The following is a 27221-nucleotide window of genomic DNA, read 5'->3' on the forward strand; positions in this document are numbered from 1 at the left end:
AGGTAACCACATACTGTCTGCAGCATTTAGTTTACTGTCTGAGAGCTTTCACATGATGCTATACAGTTCTATGTGTATTATATTTGTTGAGATATTTAGAAATATATGACAATTATGATAATACAAATAAATAGTGTATGAATAAGTAATATCTCTTTAGCAACACCAAACAGAGGTGAAATATCAATGCAGCTATGCTGCCCACCATGTAAGGTTTAAGATGGAATCTTTCAGTAGCCAAATTTGAACAGGCTGTATTAGACACATAGAGGGATCAACAGGATATAACTAAAGAATCACTTGGATGTGACACCAGACTCTAATGAGTTAAGAGTGTCCTGAACTACAGAAACTTCCTTGGCGGAGACAGTCTGCTTCCAGTTAGTATTATTCAGTACAAGGTGAAGCAAATATAAACTTTGCAGAAAATTTCTGTATGGAATGATTCGTGCAGAAGTTTACACCATTTACATGACCAGCCAAGATGGTAGATGATCAATGATTTTGAAAAACAATAGCGTGACATTAATACATCTGTCAGGCCTGTTATTTATGATGACATCAAGAAGTTAATGCTTTCCAGCCATACAGCTGGGGAAGGTAGACTCCTTCAGACTTAGGTAGGGTTCAGCACATAAAGAAAGCAGATTATATTTGACTGCAGTAATCAAGAAAGCTCTGGCCTTGATCTCCCATTATCAAAGTGAATTAAAAATAGATGGCATACTGGCCAATGAGATGGAGGAGTAATGCAGTCAAGAAAGATAAAACCCTTGAATGGTGACTCAGGAAAATTTTAGCAAGCCACACACTATTCAACATTTGGTTTTACTTTCTCACAATCTGTATTTTGTGCGGCTGTGAACCTTCTATTATTACACTGCATATATTTAACAATGGTCATGAAATTAAAACATTGTCAAAAATTTTGCATAAATTTATATTGTATTTATGTACTTGTCCTAGCCCATGGTCCTGGATCATGATTGAAAATGGTCTGTGGAATTGCTCGACCACAAAGAAACACAAATAAATAAAGATAAACAACTACATAAACTAATGAATAAAAACAGATAAATAAATAAAACTACAAAAAACAGCTACCGAGTACTTGAGCAAATCCAGGTACAAGCAACAAAACAAGTTCATGCAACAGAAATTTATTGACTCCAACACCGCTTCATCAGATCTGATGAAGAGGTGTGGAGTTTTACAGTGAAAGCGCTTATTCCTTCAATAAATTATTTACAGTGAACTTTTACATTTTTATTTCCTGCCGTGTGTTCCAGATACAAATAAATAAAACTATACATAAATTAAGAATTCTAATATTCATAATATGGAAAAAAAATGATAGGCTTTATTCAGCAACATGAAAAGCAGGATATAATCATAAAAGCTGTGGACAATAGGAAGAATATTGTACAAAATGTATCCCAATATATGTAGACATGCTTAGCTCATTTACATGATGAATTGACATATGTGAAAGAGAGTGAACAGAGTTATTATGAAACAAGGGATGATTTTGCAAATATAGTGTGTTACTGGGTATGCTTAGGCTACTCTGCATATGAAATAGTAGACATGAAACATTTAATTAAGGATGCTAAATCCTTGCATTTTATTGTCACCCAAAAAGTATAAAGGGGATTTTCAAAGAAATTACTGCTGCTGCCCTACTAGTGCTTCACTTATGAGCTCTGGTGCAACTAGAATAAGCAATCCATAGACATCAAAAGTCACATGGAGCTAAAGCTCATTAGCAAGTCATTTGTATATCTCTGAACTGAACATCTGCTTTAAGTGTTTCTTGAGCTTAGGTACCTAAAAACACAAACACACAGACACATGTATACACACACGCACACACACACACACACACACACACACACACACACACACACACACACACACACACACACACACACACACACATCATTAATGCCAGATAGAGTTTCACACTACATATTCATCAGTAACTCCATAGTACATGCAAAAGCTGTTTTACTAGTGACTTTCTAAGTTTGTAGGACGGATAATTAAAATCCATCCCTGATTTTGTCCCACCGTTATTTTGGGTTCTGTCTTGTGTTCTTGCTTAATGAAGTTGAGAGTTTTGCCTAATGTTTCCTGTCCACCTCCCTGGTATGTTATGAACTGATGAAGTATTAAATAATGCAAAAGATCTACAATATATGTTAAAAAAACTGCTAGGCTGACTTATCAGCACAGCAAGGAGCAGTACATGCTCCAACAGTAGGGGCTGAAGATGAGGAGAGGGATGTGTATCCATGTCAACAAGCCATCAGATGACCACCAGGAACAAATCAAAGAACAAGAGATGAACTTAGGAATCATTTATAACTTACTGTCACATGTATTAAGTTTAGCTGAACTATAGGATCATAGGAGGTTACTAGGCTATTGACCCAGAGGTCATTTCAAGCCTAGCCATTTCATCCCAATGTAATACCACAGATAGTCTAGTCAATACCCAGTATTGTATTTAGTAATGACTGCCATTGATAATAGCTATTCAACAAGGGCTTCTTTTTTATTCTTCCATATGGTTCAAATTTAGTCAACACCATGATGAATTTGAGACGGTTTGCTTAGCATTTACATTTGTCAAGTATTTCAGCAGAAAAAAAAGACTCCTAGTTTCTGCAGTTAATTCATGATCACTCTGTATATTAGACAGATTAAAGCCAAAAAGGATACCAACTAATGCTGGGATATTGACTGGGGGACCTGAGACAGCTCTCAAGTTTGAATCATGCAGTAATTTCAGGTTCATAGGTAAGTAAAGGGCTAGCTGTCCTTGTAAGCCATTTCAAGTCAGTCAATGGCCATTTCAAAAGTGAGAATCAAACCTTGTACTTTATGACTGTCAGATAAACACCCTAAGTATTATACCAACCACTAAACCCTCCTTTTAAAAGGATAGCTTGAAATACCAGCAGTTCCTAATTGTTAGTGCATGTGTGTTACCAGATTGCAGAGCCAAAGGATGAACTGCTGCAGGGATAGACAGTCATACAATTTAATTTATTTATTTAAAACTGGATTTGTTCTAGATGAAAGGTAGATAAGTAGACTGTCTACTTCTATGGCAGCAATACAACAAGAGGACACCTAAAGGAAGTAAATCTCCTTAAGGGAATAAAATTAATACTCGGCTCATAGGTGGCAGCAACTTATAGTGCACAAAATTCCAAAATGCTGATTCCTTCCAGGCAAAGGTTAACTTTTGGCAAAATATGAGGCAGCAGGATCAGCACAAACAAGCAATGGCAGGGCCCTTTGAGGAGCTGAGCAAAGCTTGGGGAGGGTAAATGAACAGATGGGCGAAAAACTAGCTAAAGAAATTATATGGTGACTGAAAATTGAAAAATCAGTGTGCCTGAGGTTGCAATCAGGAGTAGTTTTCTCTGGAGTTGGTGCTTGGACATTTACTGCTAGACACATACCAGACATGTTTAGAAGCTGAGTTTATTTACATGTAAAAGTAAGATATGAATGTGGGAGTTATCTGAAATGTAATTATGGTGGGATACAATAAAATATAAAGCTTTCTACTGGTGTGAGTAAACACAAATACAAGAGGTAAGGGTAAGCATCTCAAGAATTATTTTCTCTTCTAGTACAGACAGTTGTGTTAAATGCAGACAGTATGGCAAAGGATTAACTTATCTTTCAATGTCATATTAAATTAGACTATATTTCCATTATTGCAGTCCTTTAAAAGCATGTGTAAGGAATCTAACATTTTCAATTATTCTGTTTGTGATGAAGTAAATGTGACTACATGCAAAGCTAATGAATATAATTCCAGCTTGGGAGAGAACAAAAGTGATTTTTCTTTTGAAAATGTCTTAACCGATAATTTTTAATGCTGTTATCTCTAAAGGACTACAGCAAAACCCATAAATCACTGATACTTCGAATGACAGAATGAGAGTAATGTGCCTGCAAATACTAGCATTTAGATATGGCACTCAATGACAGAAACATTTTATTTTCCTGATCCTGTGCACACATATAGCACATTACAAACTTTTGTAAGCCAAAATACTGCATAAAATATTGTAACATAGGCTATAGGTTCATAGGTTCATACTAGGCTATCTGCCCTGGAGCATTTCTAAGCCTAGCCCAATTGTGTTTGGCTTACGCCACCCCTTGATTTGAGTATACTGTACCCTTTTTAAAGTTTAGTGTACTGTGCCTCTGTCTAATAGTGACACGGAAGTAATCGCCGGGACAAATCTACGATCCCCCATCCACTCATCAAGATTCTTCTTGAAGACAGTCAGTGAGGTGCTCTGCCTAACATGAATTGGAATTCTATTCCAGAGCGAAGGGAGTCTCTGGGTTATGAATCTGTCCCTCCAGCATGTTCTATTTATTTCTGTGCTGAGGTTCAAGTCCCTCGAGTGCGTGGCTCTAAGGGATTTAGGTTTACTGAGGTGGAGCATGTCCATTAATTCTGGGTTGGACATAGCTTTATATGTCAGGCATAGATCGCCTCGAAGTAGGCGGTATGCAACTGAGTAGAACTGGAGTTTTTTTTAACCGAGCAGCATATGGCATCTGTTTGAGTCCCTTGATCCTCCTGGTGAGGTACTTTTGGGGTCTTTCTAATTGCTGCAGGTGTCGGGTAAGGTACATCCCAAAGGGGGCATTGTATTCTATGATGGGCCTGATGAGGGATGAATAAAGGGGCACGATTACCTCTCTTGATCTAGATGTGAATCCTTTCATGATGAGGTGGGCTATGTAGAAGGTCTTTCTAACCACTTTGGTAATGTGGTTGTCAAAGGAGAGATTGCTATCAACTTGGGTCCCCAGATCCCTAATTACTTTCTGTGTACTTAATGGGTTACCACCTATGTGGTAATTTGTGGGCACATTGTTTTTGCCAAAGGGTATGACTATACACTTTTTGGCATTTAGCTTTAGACCATGGCTCTGGCACCAGTTATCCGTCTCTGCGAAACCTTTTTGAAGGATGTTTGTGTCAGCTGGAGTGTCGATTATGGCACCCAGTTTGCAGTCATCTGCGAACTTGGTGAGCCATAGTCCTCCCATGTTGGCCTGTACCTCAGAAAAGTAAATACCGAACAAGAGAGGTCCCAGGACAGAACCTTGTGGGATGCCACTTGTGACCGGTTTCGAGTCTGACATGGCTCCAGCAACTCTGACTCTGTGGGTTCTGTCTTTGAGCCATTTTGCGACCCATCTTGTGACATAGGGGTTTATATTTAGGCTGGATAGCTTATCTATGATGCCCGAGTGGGGTATTGTGTCAAATGCCTTTGCGAGGTCCAGATAGGCTGTGAGGACTACCTTACCTTCATCTATGGCCTTGATGACTGTTTCGAAGAAGTTGACCAGGTTCAAAAGGCAGGATCTTCCCTTGACAAAGCCAAATTGGGTAGGATCTAGTGTCTGTAGGTCCCCAATGTCTTTGTTTATGAGTTCCATGATGATCCTCTCATACATAATTAGTTTACAATTTAAAACCTCAAAGGGCATTGTTTAACACTGCCTATAGTACCATTTTGAAAACCAAAATGGGTGGTGTACCTTTAGTGTGATGAATGAATACTGTGTGTATGTATGTGTGTGCGTTTGCGCATGTGTGTCCACACGCTCACTTGCACAAACATGCTGTTCATATGGCTGTCTATATGTGGGAGAGTAAAAAATGATGTTCTTGCATGAGGGATTGAAATTATTTTTGCAGCAATCAAAGTATAGTGCAAAGGTGAACACACATCGTTGCATTAAGAATATGTTTTGGCAATCTGCTATTATTCAAATTTATTCATTAGCATTTATAAGATCAGCTTTAAGAATCTTTTTGCATGTCTTTCTGATCATTTATTATAATGCACATCAGTCTGATCAATACATTTAGGATTTATTGACAGGACACAATCTCAAAGCTTAAATATACATTTTGTTTTTCCTGCAGGCTCACTGGTGACCCTCAAATGTAATGTTTATTAGGTAGTCTCAGTGACCCAGAGTAACAACAAACATTCTCTGCCACCAAGGAAGATCAAGATGTTTTCTAGTGGTCTAAGTACAATGCAAATAATATATTTGTTTTCTACTAGCCCTAAAAATCACATAAATGTGTTAAGTGAAATGTTTATTATATAAATACATTATTCCTAAAGTTAAATTAATTAGGTGCTTTATCAGTTTTAGGGACTAATATGGCACTTAGGTGTGGTCTGTGTCATATTACATCAGCATATATCTGTACCTATATAACTCTGTGTATCTGTACAGGCATATATTATGTACATGCTCGTGTGTGTGTGTGTGTGTGTGTGTGTGTGTGTGTGTGTGTGTGTGTGTGTGTCTGTGTGTGTACGTGTTTAATGAGAAAATGGCAAACACATAATTGTAGTTTAGAAACATACTGCCAGTTAGAACAATATTGCTTAAAATGTGTACTTTTAAACTGACTGAAACTTTCTGTTATTATTTTATTTAATTAATCAAACTTAATTCCATTTAAAATAGTTAATAAGAAGTCTTTTCTGTCATTAAGACTGAGCCTACTTTGTAAACTAACAGCTTGCATAGGCCATTGTGTCTACTGTTAAAGGGGAAAAACAATCTAGGTCACTGCAATATTTAAACTCTTAAGTGAAACCACTAATCTCCATTAATCTGTCTTTAAAGATGAGACATAATGCTTAATGCAGAAGCATAAGACTTACTAATGCATATTTCTCAGCTGAAACACATTAATGCACAACTCTTGTAAAAAAAGAAAAAGTATATGCCTATGCTAAAAATAAAATTTGTTTAGAAGATATTTGAATATTACCCATTCTGACCAGATTCATCCTGTTATGGAACATTATTTCTTAAAATGTATTTCTGGGGAATTGGGACTGTCCTGTGCAAATCAGGACAAAAATCTAGTTTCCTTTCTTTTACACCAAGTAATACATGCATGTAATTTGTATTTCATAGCTAAATCAAGAGGCACTATATCTTATTTGTTAAAAGGCAACTCGCATGTGGATTACAATTAGCTGTTCTTGATGTTTTGTGACACAGTAAATGAGGTGTTAAGCATATTATAGTATACGTTATTGTGTTGTTTTGTTACAGACATACTTATATACTTAGAGTACTATATTGCATTGAACTCACATGTGGATTACAATTAGCTGTTCTTGATGTTTTGTGACACAGTAAATGATGTGTTAAGCATATTATACTATACTTTATTGTGTTGTTTTGTTATAGACATACTTATATACTTAATTACTATATTGCATTGAACTCACATGTGGATTATAATTAGCTGTTCTTGATGTTTTGTGACACAGTAAATGATGTGTTAAGCATATTATAGTATACGTTATTGTGTTGTTTTGTTATAGACATACTTATATACTTAGAGTACTATATTGCATTGAACTCACATGTGGATTACAATTATCTGTTCTTGATGTTTTGTGACACAGTAAATGATGTGTTAAGCATATTATAGTATACGTTATTGTGTTGTTTTGTTACAGACATACTTATATACTTAGAGTACTATATTGCATTGAACTCACATGTGGATTACAATTAGCTGTTCTTGATGTTTTGTGACACAGTAAATGATGTGTTAAGCATATTATAGTATAGGTTATTGTGTTGTTTTGTTACAGACATACTATATTGCATTGAACTCACATGTGGATTACAATTAGCTGTTCTTGATGTTTTGTGACACAGTAAATGATGTGTTAAGCATATTATAGTATACGTTATTGTGTTGTTTTGTTACAGACATACTTATATACTTAGAGTACTATATTGCATTGAACTCACATGTGGATTACAATTAGCTGTTCTTGATGTTTTGTGACACAGTAAATGATGTGTTAAGCATATTATAGTATACGTTATTGTGTTGTTTTGTTACAGACATACTTATATACTTAGAGTACTATATTGCATTGAACTCACATGTGGATTACAATTAGCTGTTCTTGATGTTTTGTGACACAGTAAATGATGTGTTAACCATATTATAGTATACGTTATTGTGTTGTTTTGTTATAGACATACTTATATACTTAGAGTACTATATTGCATTGAACTCACATGTGGATTACAATTAGCTGTTCTTGATGTTTTGTGACACAGTAAATGATGTGTTAAGCATATTATAGTATACGTTATTGTGTTGTTTTGTTACAGACATACTTATATACTTAGAGTACTATATTGCATTGAACTCACATCTGGATTACAATTAGCTGTTCTTCATGTTTTGTGACACAGTAAATGATGTGTTAAGCATATTATAGTATACGTTATTGTGTTGTTTTGTTACAGAAATACTTATATACTTAGAGTACTATATTGCATTGAACTCACATGTGGATTACAATTAGCTGTTCTTGATGTTTTGTGACACAGTAAATGATGTGTTAAGCATATTATAGTATACGTTATTGTGTTGTTTTGTTACAGACATACTTATATACTTAGAGTACTATATTGCATTGAACTCACATGTGGATTACAATTAGCTGTTCTTGATGTTTTGTGACACAGTAAATGATGTGTTAAGCATATTATAGTATATGTTATTGTGTTGTTTTGTTATAGACATACTTATATACTTAGAGTACTATATTGCATTGAACTCACATGTGGATTACAATTAGCTGTTCTTGATGTTTTGTGACACAGTAAATGATGTGTTAAGCATATTATACTATACTTTATTGTGTTGTTTTGTTATAGACATACTTATATACTTAATTACTATATTGCATTGAACTCACATGTGGATTACAATTAGCTGTTCTTGATGTTTTGTGACACAGTAAATGATGTGTTAAGCATATTATAGTATACGTTATTGTGTTGTTTTGTTACAGACATACTTATATACTTAGAGTACTATATTGCATTGAACTCACATGTGGATTACAATTAGCTGTTCTTGATGTTTTGTGACACAGTAAATGATGTGTTAAGCATATTATAGTATACGTTATTGTGTTGTTTTGTTACAGACATACTTATATACTTAGAGTACTATATTGCATTGAACTCACATGTGGATTACAATTAGCTGTTCTTGATGTTTTGTGACACAGTAAATGATGTGTTAAGCATATTATAGTATACGTTATTGTGTTGTTTTGTTACAGACATACTTATATACTTAGAGTACTATATTGCATTGAACTCACATGTGGATTACAATTAGCTGTTCTTGATGTTTTCTGACACAGTAAATGATGTGTTAAGCATATTATAGTATACGTTATTGGGTTGTTTTGTTACAGACATACTTATATACTTAGAGTACTATATTGCATTGAACTCACATGTGGATTACAATTAGCTGTTCTTGATGTTTTGTGACACAGTAAATGATGTGTTAAGCATATTATAGTATACGTTATTGGGTTGTTTTGTTACAGACATACTTATATACTTAGAGTACTATATTGCATTGAACTCACATGTGGATTACAATTAGCTGTTCTTGATGTTTTGTGACACAGTAAATGATGTGTTAAGCATATTATAGTATACGTTATTGTGTTGTTTTGTTACAGACATACTTATATACTTAGAGTACTATATTGCATTGTCATTATCTATACTTTAATGCTCTCCCACCAGATGGGCTTGCAGTACTTTCAGTACAGAAAAGACTGTTTTGAGTGTATGACTGAACAGCTGTATCCAAACTGAGGATCCAATATTCAGTTATATAGGTTCTTACTAAGCTTACAGACTAGGTGAACTTTAAGAAGCTTGGTCTTGTCACTCAATGGCATGTGATTCAAGAGTTTCCCTTTCTTAGTACATTGTTCAAATGTATCCCAGGCAAAAATTTATAATCAGAACTCCAATCATCAGGGCAGATTTTAAAGGATGCCAGAGAAGGACTCTCCCTGATATATCTAACATGAGTATATTCCAGAGACAAGGGCACTTGTCATGATGGTTGGCATGACTGCAAAGGTAGTGCATGTTCGGATCCATTGTTCTGTCGAGATGTAGTAGCACAAAGCACAATGGGCAATTTGTGACATTTAGGATTATGCAGAAATAACTCTGCAAGAGCCTGTAAAAAATGACATAGTGGGAACAACTAAGGGTATTCAGAAACAGATCCTTTACAGGAGGAAATTCCAGGATTTCTCAGGTTGTTTAAGCTGCGTGGTGTGGTACATACCAAAGGGGGAGCTGTATTCAGTGATGAATCTAATAAGACAATGAATAAAATGGAATTATGACTGCTTTGAACTTTAAGAAGTTATCCAGAAGATGAGCTATGCAAAAGTAGAAAGATTTTATAACCAAAACAGAGACATGGTGGTCAAAGGTAAGTTCCTTATCATCATAATACCATTGTCCCTAATGAATGAGTCTGATTTAAGCAGGATGTTATGTTTATGATGTGTGCCACTGATGCTAAATTTATTGAGGTAATTATACAGCATTTCATGGCATTGATGGTAAGCCCATGATTCATTCACCAGGCACTGGTTTAGTCCTGCCATTAGTGGAAATGTTTACTATGCAAGCAGCATTTGATAACTGATCCTAATTTACAATCACTTGCAATTTTGGTTAACCACAGCCATTTAACATAAGTTTCCATGACAAAGAAGTAGATGCCAAAGAGCTGGGACCCAAGACACAGCCCTGTGCAGAGCTGTTGGTGATACTTTTTTCTGACTAGAGCAAATTTCCCTGACCTTAATTGCATAGGTTATATCAAACAGCAATTTGCTACTCAACAGGTTACACATGGGTTAATAGTGCATTGCAGAATATGTCAATAATATTGGCATGGAGGGATAGAGTCAAAGGAATTGGCTAGGTTCAGGTACAAATCAACTAGATTTAGCAGACAAGATTCACCATTTATAAAACTGAGTTTGTGAGGGTCTAGGGATAGAAGGTCTCCTGCGACACTTTTTATAGGTTCAGCTATTATATTATATGTTCTATACCTTTGCAAACAGCAATAGTAAGGCTAAGAGGTTTGTAGCTCCAGGGATCACTAGACAGACAACCTTTGTACAATGACTCCACAACAATGACTACACAGTGGGGACATGCACAGTGAAGAGACTCAGGCTGTAATGGTGATGGAGGGGTTTTATGAAGTGGGACTTAATGCTTCACACCAGACACATGGGGTCATGATCCAAGCATTTAGCATTCTTAGTTTTGGAGAGTGCTCACGGTACATTTTCAAGAATGCTTTCAAGATGGCAGGTTTGGGCAATTGGAGCAATTGGAAAGGTGGGCATTTGTGGGTAAGAGTGCTGGCAATGGCTGCCAGGGTACTGAATGAGTAGCTACCAGAGACTAGATGTGTTCATAATTGTGTGCTACGTAGAAGCTTCCGGACATAGCTAAAGAAGGACTTGTACTTGACTTTCATATTGGTAGTTCCCCTAAATTTGAAGTTGGCCTTTCATTTCCTAATAATTTTCTTCAGGATCCTACTTATAAAATTTATCTCCCCTTTATACCAGTACAGAAGTAATGTATTATACATGACCAAGGGCTTTTTTCATAAGTTTGTTGATACTGAAGTTCCAGCCTATCAGCATACTTTTAAATGTACCCCCATGCTTGTGTTGGATGGGTACAGGTGTCTCAATGCATTTAACTAAGAGGGGGTACAACTCAAAGGAGTAAGAAGCAATGTCTGGTATTGGGTTTGCTGGGGAATTATACGAATTGTGATTAGCAATAGTATCTACAAAGAGTAATAAATTATTTTTTGGGATAGTTCCTAACACAGAGTTCTTTGGGGTTGCAAAGCAGGTTTTCAAGAAGAAGGTCAGCATGAGATGATAAAATACAACCAGGGAAGGGGGAACATGCTGGTTAGTAAATCTGAAATACATTCACAAGGTTACGATCTAACAGGTTTGTACCTCTACTGGCAGGGTGTGCAATTTGTTTAAAACTTTTAACATTTATGATGTCAAGAAATCAATGGGCATATTTATTTATTTATGTTACATATTTGCCAGTTTATAAATGAATAATTGAAGATCCTCATAAGTGTGTTAGGTTAAGTATTTAACTTTTCTAACTAGCTCATATATTCTGCATGTGCCAAGGATGCCACTGATGGAGATCTATAGCTGAATACATTGCAAACAGCAGCACCACAGAAGTATAGCACCCACTTACACTGCACTACAATGTCAATGCTGGAAAATAAATTAAAGCACCTGGTGTATGAATAAATCTCACAGTCTTTCAACCTTCCCCGCATCAAAAGCAATCCAAAGTCAGAAAGTAGATAATGGATATAAAATACCACATGGAAACACATACACTGGAAATTATACTGAAACAAACAGCAAGTGGACACGGAGTGACAATCTAATATAAGGAACTCTAAATGTTCTATTTTTCCCCCAAAAAATGGCAATAAACTATTAAAAAATGTTCTTAAGGGACTGTAAAGGATCAAAACTGCAACACAGTTTGAGATTCCATGGGACACATTAGTGCATTTTTCTGAGAGATGGGAGTAAAAATAAGTTTATCCAGGAAGTAGGGAAACTGAAAGACTGTATGAGGCAGGACCTCTTTATTATTACCTGAAATATATGTTTCTATGATCTCACATAGTGTTCACAAGAAGACCCAATATAAAACCAGTTTCTGGTGGCATGGAGACATAAAGCCCTGACTATGGCTTAGGTGACTGAATCTTCATGGAGGGCTAAAGCCCTGACTATGACCCAGGTGACTGATGCTCAAATAGTCATTCAGGGATTATCTAGAATGGTGTAGGGAGGTTGAGTGTGCCTATCCCGGGGGGGGGGGGGCTGATCATGATCTCCCAATGCCATAATCCCTTTGAAGATGAGTGCTAATAGAAGGGAATAGTCCTGAGTGTGGATGTGGTACACTAAGTAGGGCAGGCAGTAGCCAGTGAACAGCAGTATGCATGTAGTGGCTTCCATGCTGATGAGACATGTTCCCCTGCCAGGGTTGATATAAGGTTATAGAAATGCCCTTATACCAGAAATATTCTCAAGAGCACAAGCAAATCTATTCCCTGCCTAAGTAATGACCCATCTGGATGGCTCTCACCCCTGTGGCTCTAGGAGATTCACACTAAGAAGTAAAAAACAGGCTCAAGTCCAATACAGGGAGGCTTTGCATTCAACATGTGGAAGAGCAAAAGTGTCCAGAAAAAGAAAAAAAAACACTGTGACATCTACATTTTACTGACTTCTACTTAAATTTTAAGTGGTGATAAATCCAACTTACAGCTTAAAGGACATTTCATAATAAGGATCCTGCTGAATGGTGATGCTACATCCTAGTACTCTGGAAAAAGCAGCAAACCTTTTCTCGCATGAATTTTGGCAGTTATACAAAATACTGCAAAAGTTGCATTTGCCTTAAAAAATGCAATTGTTACACTACTTCCAAGTAATTAAAGTGTTTTATGTCAGTATCAATAACTTACTTAGTACTCAAAAAAATTCAGTCAACAAGATGTTTTAAACAAACTCCAATAGCAAACAGCCGTTACAATCAGGAATGTGCTGAATGCAATGTTATAGGGACAGCCAATGCACATATGTCATTCATTAATTGTTTCAATGTAATAGCCAGTTAAGTGAACTGTCACTTAACAAACAAAAGTCTTTTTTTTTTAAATATGCTGTCAACCAAAGTGGAGCATTGATCCACATGGCCCCATTTCAGGCTCAGACAATAGCAGTGTCATTAAGTGACTTGGCAGGGTCACAATATAAACAAACACAGCCTGGGAGAATCAAACCCAGGATTGCTATAAGGTATAGGTATAGTATCCACAGTCTTAAACCTATGCACCTAACAGGCACATGAAAAAAAAGGACATAAAGAACAAATAAACAAACAGGAGGCAGAATGAAGAAAGACAGAATAACAGACAGAAAATAATGATTCATTTTGTTCCAGAAAAAAACAAATAAAATAATAATTTGTTGTATTCCTGAAAGGCAATACATTTTATTATGTATTCCTTGCATGAGTTTTTGTGTGTAAGTTAGGGTGGGGGAGTGAGCACATAATCAGATCACCTACTTCACTGACCCTGATGGGCATGTAGATGACAACGACCAAGGAGCCACAGTCATAGTACACCATGGGAAACAGGCTATGGAAATGCAATAAGTGAAAACACACACACACACCGATTGACTGGTCTACAAGGCAGGCTCTCTCTGGATTACCAAAAGAAACAAAAGTAACTTATGTCTTCAAACATTTCAACTTACCTAATATTTCTAGTCAGTATCCCTTAAACATGGCTTTGTACCTCTTTATTCTAAACACACTTATTCTGCAAGCTATAATTTTCTGCCTATAATAACTGCATGATGCAAACTTCATTGCAAAAACATGTCTTGACCCGAACTATTTGTATAGTGGGATCTACTGAATATCCTGTTGTTTCTAAAAAAATATATGCTAAACAATAAGCTTTAGAAGCAGGCTATATAGGCATAATTATTTATACAAGAGACTGCAGACCTGGTCCTTCACAGCTAATTATACCATTGCAAATGTCTCTGTACCTTTAGGAAATAATGCATTTTTTTTCAAAAAAAGGAAATAATGCATTTGATGCAGCAGTCTATGGGTGCTAGAATGCTTTTCCCCTTTCCTTCCATCTCTCCCTCTCTTAACTTCCATTTGTGTTGCACTGAAAAAGGAATATGATTAGTCCTGTCTTTAAAGTGTTAACTTCAGGAAAAGTAGCTTCAAAAAAGTGTATATATATATATATATATATATATATATATATATATATATATTTTTTTTTTTTTTTTTTTTTGACGGAATAAAATACCCCATGTTTCTGTTAATAAAAATGGTCTGGTTTGTTTTAGTTTCTGCTTTGTATTTTATTCCACTCCTGATATGCTGTTACCTAATAGGAGAAAGCATACATAAATGTAGATTATGGTACAAATTAAATTGTCTATGTGTAGCACAACAAGCCATTAGATATGGCATCAATTTCCCTTCTGTATTTGTGTCTCATTTCTACCTCCATCAATTTCATAAGCAACTTTCATAATGTATGCTATCTGATTTGGATAATAAAGCTCTCCTAAAGCATACCTACTGTGAATGTTTTCTACATATTTTCTCAGTTATTGTCATATCGTAAAACTGCTTGTCTTCTACATCTGCTATGAACTCTTTTAGAAATTAATGGCAGAAAATTCAGTCCTGCACTATCTGAATATTGTATTAAATGCTTATATATCAACTTTACAGATGTTTTTAGATCTGTTTCTAGTTAGCTTCCATTTTACATCTGGTATATCATTTTCAAAAATGAATCCCAGGGATATATCTTGAATCAAAAAGCCTGTACATTAAACCTGACTTACTGAATATTTAAATGTATAATCTGCTATAGGCAATCCTCTTCCCCTCCCATAGTAACTCAGACAAATTGCTTTAACCTATAATATATGCTTTTAGACCTTGGTTTACTTATGAGCAGAATTAAAACAGTGGCCTTTGACCACCAATTACCTGCCCTGCAAACCAAGTACGCCTTCTAGCACTATCCTATTAGGCATTAATTTACTGACCGCATAATCTAATAGTTTTAGCCTTTGAAAAATGTGCCATTTCCTGACTGTTAGTCTGGTTTAAAATCACAGCTCTCCAAGCCACATCAAGGTTTGACCTTTATTCACATTTTATGTTGGCCTTGACAGTACTAGTGTTTGCAGTGCTCACTGCTGTTTTTTTTTTTTTTTTGTTAATGTTATCGTACCATATAAAATGTTAAACAGTGCCAAGGTTCAGTAAGTTTCGTATGCCAAGAGCAAAAGCTGCAGCTGAGTTTCAGAGTCAGTGAAAAACACCAGCTGGATATTAATCCAAATTATAAGAACTTACACACAATGTATAATAGGAGGATCCATACGTGTATACAATAAAACTGGGTCTGTAATACACCTCCACACATTAACCTCCAATGTGGTATTTATTCACTTTTATTTTCTTCAATATCACAGGGTAAATAAACCCTATCCCTCCAACACTGGCATAAGGAATATAACAACTCCAAGATAGGTTGTCTGTCTATCATATGCCAGAAGCGCACACACACACACACACACACACACACACACACACACACACACACACACACACACACACACACATTGATGCTGCATACAAAACAATGGGAAATTGACCTACTTCCTTATCTTTGATATGGAAGAGTGAGAGACCTCTAGCAAAAACCTGTGCAGACAGATAGACAAACAAACAATCAGCGGACATGCAATCTCTTCACAGAAGTATCCTAGCCCAAAAATTAACTGGAGAATGAACATTGTGAGGTAGCAATGCTAACCAGTGCATATCCGAGTCATCCAAATATCCACACTCAAAATTCACTATAATGATATAATATGATTCCCTACTCACATAAAACAAAGTTCATTCCTGCCCATTTTAAGGATTAACTTAGATCTGTGGATGAGAAACAGATAATTTTCCCTAGGACTGCGTCCTGTACTACCAATGGACAGATGCAGTTCCTAAATGCTTTATCCCATGCAAGGGTCCCCTCAAATTACCTATGATATGAACCCAGTTATTCTCATTAGGGGTAATACAGTATATACTTATCAACCATCAGATGGATACAGTCAACCTATAACCAAATGGGATAGGGTATTTTGTGCACAAAAAGGAAAACTGGCTAGGTTTAAAATGGCCTACAAGGGCAGCCAGCTTAGTACTTACCTATGAACCTATCCCTGGAATTCAATAAACTCTGTGCAGGAATAGTGCTATTCCTGCATGAAGTGAACCATGTCCATGTCCATACAGCCCTAACAGCAGTGCGCCTTGCATATTCATGAAGGTGTGCTACTGATAAGGGCTGTATGGACATGAACAGTGAATGAGTGCAGGGGCATGTTCTAGCACTGCTTGCACAGTTAACACGCCCCCTGCACTCAGAAAGTGTTGTACAGCACTTTCTAAAACTAATGCAGCTTAATATAAGAGAATTTGTCTAATATTATCCCAGTATTTCAGTGTACATGGACGCTGAAATTAAATAAATGTGCATTTCAGCGTCTGCGGACACTGAAATATATAGGTGAGCAGGAAAGCAATGCATGAGCTGTGTGACAGGTTCTGTGACACACCCCCTGCATTGTAAATGTGCCGTACAACACCTCACAACCTGCTAAAGCAGAAAATGTGGACAAAGGCACAAGTAATGGGGGGGGCAAAGCTCTAAATATAGGGGCACTTCTTAAATATTGCTCTCACAAACTTAGAAAGTTGATAGAAAACAGGTTATGCATTAGCATGAATTTCCGAAGGATAGAAGTCTGAAAGTCAAATGTATGCCATTATTTCCTGACTGCAGTCCATGTGAACAAGGGCACAAATAATGGTGGAACAAATCCCTAAGAATAGGGACACTTCTTAAATATTGCTCTTACAAACTTAGAAAGTTGATAGAAAACAGGTTATGGATTATCATGACTTTCTGAGGAATAGAAGTCTGAAAGTTAAATGTATGCCATTATTTCCTGACTACAGTCCTCAATGACTTGTCAGAAAACCACAATACTACTATATAACATAATATAATAATAATATAATATTTTTCCATGCTAAGGAATGTTTAAGAGTAGCTGACCAGATGTATGTGTTATGGCCCTCCACTTAGCATTGCTGAAATTCCTAAACTGAGATAATGTGGTGCTTAGAGTCCTGGCTTTACATGCAGGCATTCACAGTTAGAATACCAAAACAAGCAAATTATTGTATATGGAAAAGCAGTGTTAAAATAATTTCTACAACTTAAATTATGTAGTAACTGTTTTTTGCCAACCAGGGTAGTGTAGCTGGTTTAAAATGGAAGTGTGAGTGTATATAACATATCAAATCACCCATGTATACACAAGTGTCCCATACAGTATAGTCAAACCCCTTGCTAATGTAATGAAAGCACATAGAGGGATGTCATGTAAAGTATATCATATACACCTATTAAATTAAGTCATTATTCTAAAATGAAACGTGAGTATTGGTCAGCAATGCTCAGCTATGCTTACCAGGTTTAAGCATCGCTTAGACGTAAATGCTAAGCAGCAGGTAGCTCAGCTAAGCAGATTTGCACATTGTTAAGCAGTGCTCAGCAATTACCCCTTTAAGCACTATTCAACTCTGCTTAGCACTGCTTAGTGGAGCTTAACATGTTCAGAATGGTCCAATGATGGCAAAGGGTGGGATATCACCTTATTTAAATGGTGCAGGTGAGAATACAGCCAGAATCTGTTATAGTTCATCTGTGCAGGCACTATGGCTGGTGTAGGTGAAGGAGCGGGCTTTCAGGTGCAGTGCTGCAGCATTTAGGAGTCCAGGGTCATGGCTGGACTCCTTGTAGAAAACCATGATGAGAGACTGCTGCAGGGTCAGTCCCAGGGCTCACACTACAAAGCAGAGGCCTGGGACCTTCTCACATGTGATCTCACCAGTGCTACTGGCATCCCCCAGACTGGTGAGCAGTTATGGCACCATTATGCTGACCTAAAGCAGTTGAAGGGGATGCTCTTGGCCCAGTGGATCCAAGATGCATGGGCACGGAATGCTCCAGTAGTAAGTAAGTAGCAAATACTATCCTGAGAATGTGATAGACAGGTATGCATAATGTTAGTTTTTCTCCCCAACAGTGCATCAGAGAGGGCTGTGAATGTAGAAGCTCATGCTGACAGACTGCTGAGGCTGTGCCAACAGGCTGATGAGTACAAATCTATTGTGCAGTATATTGTTCAAATAGCTAAGAAGAAGTACATTGCTTACTGCTAGTAGGTATACTGTTACTGTGTGAACTGAATAAATAAAAAAGTTTGACTGACTAATATTGATGTATAATAAAGATTCCTACTAAAAACTGTTGTGTTTATTCTGGTATGTTGTTGTAGACATATAGAATGTATACAGGTTCTTCACAGCAAATATGGCTGTGACAGCATACATCAACTGGCGTTCTTCTGTGAACAAGCTGTACATGGTAAAGCTGTAAAACAAGATATAACTGAAATGTGAAATATATAATTCACTAAGCTGTGAACCCTAAATAGTAATGTGTAAAGTTTCAAAGTGTGTTCCATCTAGCATTGCCTTGTGTTAACCTTTGCTTTCCAGACTGTAGTAATCCAAAGAACTAATGCAAATTACAATAACCATCTGTCATGCTTGCATCACAGGATTATAAGTTCAGACTGTCTAACCAAGAGTCTATTAGGCAGAAACCAGTGAAACAAAAAGAGCAGTTCCCCAGTAGATCAGTGCGATGAGAAATAGCTTTGTTGTTGATTCTGCACACCCAGGCACGGTTCAAATCCATGGAGTGGTACTAAGATGTGTGCATATCTACACACAAGGAATCAGAAATAAATGTAAAAACAGTCAGGTAGTGTTAACAGATATATTCTCCACAGGTTACAAAGGTATGGAAATGTTGGCAGTAGCTGTATGAAGGGTACACTAATAAACTGAGTAGAATTGTTCAACTATCCCACCACATGCCTGCAAATGACAGCAGGATAGGTACATACAATATAAACTCATCCCGATACATGTCTCTCAAGTGTCACGCTGTCATGGCTAGTGGTCACTGCTGTCAATAACCCTGGACACAGAAAGGAAACCAGTTGAAGTATGCCAGTAGCACACTCACATAACAGCAGTTCAGGGTCCACCTCCTGTGCCAGATATGTAACCCTAACTTGTATGTGTCCCCTCTAGACATGTGCCCAGAGTAGTCACAATTTGCCCCATACCATTCCAGGCTGACAGTTTAATAGGTATGTTTGTGCTACAGAAGCTATGTGCAATAGGCAGATGTAAAGTGAGGGCAGACCCATAGAGTATTGAACAGTACTGTTGTGGAAAATATAAGCATAAACAGTTGGTAATGGACTTTTTGCCCCCCCCACCCCTTATCTGGATCAATACAAAAAGTCATATACTATGGATATGTTTTACTCCAAACCTAATGTTAGGACTTGTGTTCTATTATTGTTCATATATTTGATTGGTTGCATGTTAACATACCTTGTTCATATACCATTGTTGATGGCCTGTTGCTGTCAATGTTACTGGCATGCTGTTACGATGCATACTGTTATTCCATTTATGCATGTATTTGTTTTGCTATGCAACTGTTTCAAATCTGTTTTATGGGGTTAATTGGAACACCCATCCATGCTGTTATATCTAATCTTGAAATGTGTTGTTCATGACTAAACAACATATTCTTTAAAACCTCAACATCATAGAATGTTTGGGAAGGCAGATTCCGGCGGATCTTCCTGTCCTGCCTCATCTGACTGTGGCACCAGGCCCTAGCACATATGGGACCCAACCCGGGATTTCCTCATCCACTGGTCCTGCACCACCTTTGGGTGGAACCACCTCAGGGATAGGGCCCCCCCACCCGAGAACAGGCACAGACAGGAGCCTGTCACCTACAGTCAGTTCCGGGGTTTGGTGTGCAGCACCATCCAAGCAGAGTTCAGTGGGGAGCTGCACCAGATTGAGGGCTGCCTGGCACACCTCAAGAGACAGGCCACCCCTTCTGTCCAGGCCCCAGCACAGCCACCTTTGGGGCCATGAAGGAGCAGTGGTGACTGTCCATAGGTGGGGACCTTAGTCCCACTGTATCCATTTGGGGGCTCATGGGCTTCCGATTCCCAACCACCCTCCCTGTCAAAGGTGTTTACCCCCTCATGCATCATATACCACCCCTGTCTGCTGTCTTATCTATCTTTTCTGTCTGCAAATGCAACCTACCCCACCCAACCTACCTCCCCAAACATACCTACAGCCCTTCCCCAACATCCCACTCTCACCTAAAAAAAAAAAGTCATCTGTCCCGCAAAAAAAACATTGCCCCATACATAGCTCTACATTTTGCTCCCATGTACAGTAAAACTAATCAATCAACCACAGATTACTCTGAAAATGTCTGTCACCAGCACCCCTCCCTGTGGGGTGTGAGGCTATAAATTCCAAATTCTACACATGTAATTCACAGCTTTTGTTGCCAAAGAAATGTAGAGCTATGGTCCTTTCCTAGACCCATCCTGCACATCCCTAGCTGCTGTTCATAATGTTTTACCCTCTGCTTGCTCCCATTTCACCACTTTCCTATCACCCTTTTTTCTTTTCTTTAAAGAACATTAGCGTGTGTGTAAGCGGGAGTAAGCGGTGCTAAGTGAAGCTAAGAGGATTCAACTGTCTCTTAGCAATGCTTAGCACCATGCAAAACTGGGCAAAACCGCTTACAACTGCTTAAAAGTGCCTTAATCACTCTATCTCCATCAGCCCTTGTTCTGCCTGGCAACAAAATAATCAGCCTGCCCAAGTCTCAAATACAGGATGCTATGCAGTACAATCACAAAAACATACCACTGCACCATTCAAGCTGTGATAATCTGTAATGCTTTTACAAACATATCATTCATTATGGTTATTTAACATTAATGAAAAAAAGTAATCATTCCCTAGTCTGGAACCCAGGACTCTGTGCACAACAATCACAGTAACATACTGCTACACCATCTGAGCTGCACTAACTTGCAATGTTTTTACAAACATATGCATAACAGTCATTCAACATAAGGGGAAGTGTATATCTGTAGTACTGTTATATACCTATATATGTGTGTATATAGATATATATAGTTTCACTTCATAAACTTGAAATTATGAAATCTCAAATTTCAGCATTTTGAGACCATGAAGCTGAAACTTCAAAATGCCGAAAGTGTATAAGAGCGAATTTGAATATGTCGAATTTGTGCTATGCATTTCCGGTACATTACATGAAGTGTCTGTTTGGGATGGTGTTCGGAATGTCAGGTAAGTAAGTGTATGTGAGAATTTTTCTGACTTGTACATGTGTGTTACTTTAGGGAGGTGTAAGTTGAGATGTGAGTGTTGGATGTGTTGGTTTTTGTGTATGTGTGATGTGTATTTGTATGTGTGTCGTGCAAGCGAGTGTAGAATGCCATGGTGTGATTTTTTTTTTTATAATGTGCAATCTCGGAGTTGGAATATATAAGTGGGGGGGTCCAGGGGGGGCTTTCCCCCCCTGCTTACATGTAGTGTAGGGTTGTGTGGTTTACGTGGTATGGGTAGCATGGTGTGTCTGTGTGTTGTGTGATGTATGGTGTATGTATGTTTGTGATTGTGTGCGTCGTGATTGTGGGTTTTGGGATTGTGAATGGTTCGGCTTTATAGTTTCAAAATATTGAAATTCGAGATTTCAGTATTTTGAGATTATGAAGTGGAACTATATATACATATATATATATATATATATATATATATATATATATATATATATATATATATATACACATATACACACACACACACACACACATATATATATATATATATACATATATAGATGTATGTATATATATATATATATATATATATATATATATATATATATGTATATATATATATATATATATATATATTCATACAGAGATATATAGACAGATAACCAAACTCTTACTGCGACAAATCTGCAAAAACCCTGACAAACTGAGTGTGTCACTGGTAGGCCAGCTACCTGGGATGTAGTAATTAGTCATATGTCACATGTGAATGCGCCTCTGATACATATGCTTGTCTTACAAATGTAAGAGATGTACATAGGATATGTGCATACTACATGACAGGTGCAGATGTGTGTTTTGAACTGTATGTCATATACTGACCTCATACCTGACAACTGTCCAGAGTTTTTCAGACTGACCACATATCTGGTTCATATTTGTAGTCAATGCCTCAGACAGTTGTGTATTGTCTGGCACATCAATGGCAACCCATTAAAGACTGAAGTCATAACAAATTAGCATACATTTCATTGTCAGATGTCATATCCTGCAAAGTACACCTGTGAATGTGTTTCAGCTACATTCATAAAGTGACATTTTTACTGGCCTTTGCCCACCACTGATGTGTGCCTTTGTGCAGATGTCCTGCTCCTACAGGAGCTAGGTGTCTTACCATGACACCCATGTCAATGCAAGCGTACTCTGTCCTGTAGGATGCTGACATTTGTGCAGTCACTGACACCTGCTTTCTAGCTGTAGAGAGCACACCAACCTTGCCAGGTCATTCATCCCATCATACATTTAGACCCTAAATGGAGGACCGCAAAGCCACAGGAGGTGGAGTGTTGAACATTAGCATACACATACACTCCTCCAGGCTGGCCAAACAGTATGTCACACAGGTGACATTCCGAGTCCAGTTAGTTCACAAAACACTTACTCAAATCATAGTTAACTACAGGCCTGTAACCATGATTATGGACACCTTCCACACCTATTGGGACCTACCGGAATCTGTCAGGATTCAATCATCTATCCTGCTCCTGGGTGACTTCAAATACCCAGCCATAGTTTGCCTGACCTATGCCACCTGAACATGAACGCACATAGATTTCCTGGCTTTGTCAATGGAAATGCAGTGGATCAGCTTGTCAATACTCCTACGGCAGGTGGGAATCTCATGTACCTGGTCCTAACCAACATGAGTAGACACTGTAGCAGTCCCACAGTGCCATCCCCCTTGGTAATATCTGACCACATAGTCATCACTGTTCAGGTCACCATCTCCCCTGCCCCCCATCCCCCCCTTTACAATGTGAAACAGAATGACTTGTACGCAAGTGACTATAAATCCCCTCAGAGCAGGTAGAGGTAGCTGTACAGCCAAAGTCCCATTTGTTGGAACTAGCAGCAGTGTCCAGGCCCACACCACAATATTATGTGGGCACCCACATAGCTGTATGGACTCAGCAGTACCTGACAGGACAACATCATCTCCATCAAGGTAGGGTAAATACCAGTGGTGGACAACAGCAATACACAAATACCATAATAGATGGAAGCAATTGCTGGACGAGCCAAGAAGGAACATGTGCTTCATTGGAAGCAATGTCATTTTGGTCTGTACAAGTAAATAAGGGCACATGTGATGTACAAGGATGTCTTTGAGTGCAAATCGGACACATCCACCAAGGCAAATCACTTAGGCATTCCACGCATGTGTCTGCAATCCCAGAGGCAACACACAAATCTGCTCTGTAGTGGTGGTCAATAACACCACATGCACATATGGCATAGATATAGGCAACTGGCCGCAGACAGGTGAAGTGTAAACAACACCCCCTTGCCCCCTAGTGGTCCACATGTGCATGTACAGCACCTACCCCCCTCCACTCATCATCAGGAAGTAGGTCCATAATGCCCTCTCAAAGGGAACACACAGAGGTCTCCAAAGGCATGATAGTATCCCTGTCTGCATACCGCATGAACACAGACATGGGGTCTCAGATCCATTCCCCACTGCAGTCAACCACAGCATGAGCACCGATGTCATCCCATTTGCACAGAGGACAGCCACTGTCATCCCTATACACAAAGGTGGAGCAATCCACCAAGCCAGCCAGTATGATGCATATCGCCCTAACTAGCCTGCTCTGCAAGGGCATGGGAGGCAATATCAAGGACATTATGAACAGGGACGTCGGCAACATTAAAATGCCATGGCTCATACACCATGGTATTGTCAAAGGCAGATCAGGCCTGTGAAACATGATTGACCCCTCCACAGTGGTCAACAAACACAGGGATGAGGGGAAGATGGTGAATAATGCCTACCTTCACCTAGCCCAATCCTCTTACACCAATCCCCAGGTGGACAGGATACAAAAGCCGACACAGCTAGGCACCAACCTGTAGGTTACCAGATGGGTAGCTAACTGGCCAAATGACAGTAGCTACTCAGTCAAAGTAGTAGAACCCTCCCCTCTAATAGTATATTCATCCACAATGGTGTATCCCAAGGATCGGTCTGAGGGCCACTACTGTTTGAGATATATGTATCTGAGGTACAGGACAATAGCAGTGGTCTGTGGCTGACCAGGTGTATGGATGCTTGCAAGCTGCTCACTGTCTTACATCCCCCTACTGATGTGCCCATTCCCCAAGAGGCACTCACCCAATTACTGACTGGTACAAGAAGCATTACCGCAAATGGTATGCCAGAAGAGCCATCACTCCCCCTGCTGTGGCAGATGTCATCCACACAAAGTATGACAATAATAATGTACTGGGCATGCAACCAGGTGGGAGGCAACTTGTGCATAGAGGTTGGGAGCAACCTGACAGTTCCCCACTGTGGGCATCATTGTACAGAAGGCCGTCTACATGATCCAACTCAGAAATATGGGTATGTTAATAGAAGGCTATAGGTAGTTCTAAAGTGAGGGCAGACCTCTACAGTATTGAGCAGTACTGTTGGAAAATAGAGGCCTATGCAGTTGTTAATGGACTTTTCTTCTCTCTCTCCCCACCCTTCATCTGCATCACTAATTATTATTCATATACTACGCGTATGTTTTTACCAAACCTAATGCTGGGACATGTGCTACATTATTGTTCATATAATTAATTGATTGCATGTTAACATACCTTGTTCAAATACCATTGTTGGCGGCCTGTTGCCGTCACTGTTACTGGCATGCTTTTACAATGCTTACTGTTGTTCCAGTTATGCATGTGTTCTGTTTGCTATGCACCATTTCAAATCTGTTGTTTTGGGTTAATTGAACACCCATGCATGCCTTTAAATCTAACACTGAAATGTTTGTTCATAACTAACCAATATATTTTGGAAAACCTCAACACCACAGCACATATTTGGAAAGGCCAGTTCCAGTGGATCCACCTATCCCATCTCATTTGGCCATGGGACCAGGCCCCAGAACATCTGGGACACACCCTGGAACTTCATCTCCTGCAGGCCCTGCACCACCTTGGTGCGGGTGCAGAGATGAGCCCATCATCTGCCGTCAGTTCTGGGGTATAGTGCGCTGTGTCATCCACTTGAGTTGGGTGGCCAGCTGCACCAGATGGAGGGCTGCCTGGTGCACCTTGAGTAACAGGCTGTCCCTCCAGTCCAGACTGCAGCACAGCCACCATCAGAGCTACGAAAGTGCAGTTGTGACTGCCTGCAGGTGGAGATGTCAGTCCCACCGTATCCATATGGGGGCTCATGGGCCTCTGATTCCCAAACACCCCCCCCCCGTCCAAGGTGTTTACACTTCCCCTGTCTGCTGTCCTGTCTGTCTTGTCTGTCTTCCTACCCAACCTACCTCCCCAGATGTACCTACAATCCTTCCCCAACATCCCACTCTCACCTTAAAAAAGAAAAAAAGGGCATCTGTCACAAACAAACATATCACCCCATACATAGCTGTCCATTTCACACACGTGTCCACTAGACACATGTAATCTGGCCCAATTGGCTTGACAACACATTTCTGTTGTCCTTACCCCTCTCTCTGGGGTTTGTGTGTCCAAATCCACCTCCAAATTCTGTACAAATGAACAGCTGTTGCTGTATAAGAAATGGACAGTTGTGGACCTTCCCTACACCCATCCTGCACATCCCTAGCTACCTTTCATATTATTTTTCCCTGTGTGTGCTCCATTTTCACCACTCTCCTATCACCCCTTTTTCTTTTCTTTTAAAGAAATTAGCGAGGGTGTAAGCTGGAGTAAGTGAGTTTGTGAGGTGCTAAGTGAAGCCAAAATGGATTAAGCATCTCTACTGCTAACCGTATCTTGGCATCACTTAGCATCATGCAAACCCAAGCAAACCCACTTAAAGCAACTTACAACTGCTTTAATCACTCTGTCTCCTTCAGCCACTGTTCTGCCTAGCAACAAAATAATCATCCTTGCAAGTCTCAAACACAGGATGCTGTACACTTTAGTCAGAGCAATGTACCACTGCACCATTTAAGCTGTAGGGATTTCTGATGCTTTTTCAAACATATGCAGTAGAGTCATTCAACAGTAGGGAAAAAGCTCTGTGGAATCACTCAGGATTTGTATATATACATATACAGACATATATGTATTGACATACATATAGGTTCATAGGTTCATAGATTGGTACTAGGCTAACTGCCCCTGTGAGCCATTTTAAGCCTAGTCATTTACCCAATGTGAGAATCAAACCATGCACCTTGTGTTTGTAAGGTCAACACCTTAACCATTATGCCAACCCCCTCCCCCCCTGGAGTT

The sequence above is a fragment of the Protopterus annectens genome, chromosome 1.part1 (genome assembly GCF_019279795.1).
Source record: "Protopterus annectens isolate FY-2018-M chromosome 1.part1, PAN1.0, whole genome shotgun sequence".
Lineage (NCBI taxonomy): Eukaryota > Metazoa > Chordata > Ceratodontiformes > Protopteridae > Protopterus > Protopterus annectens.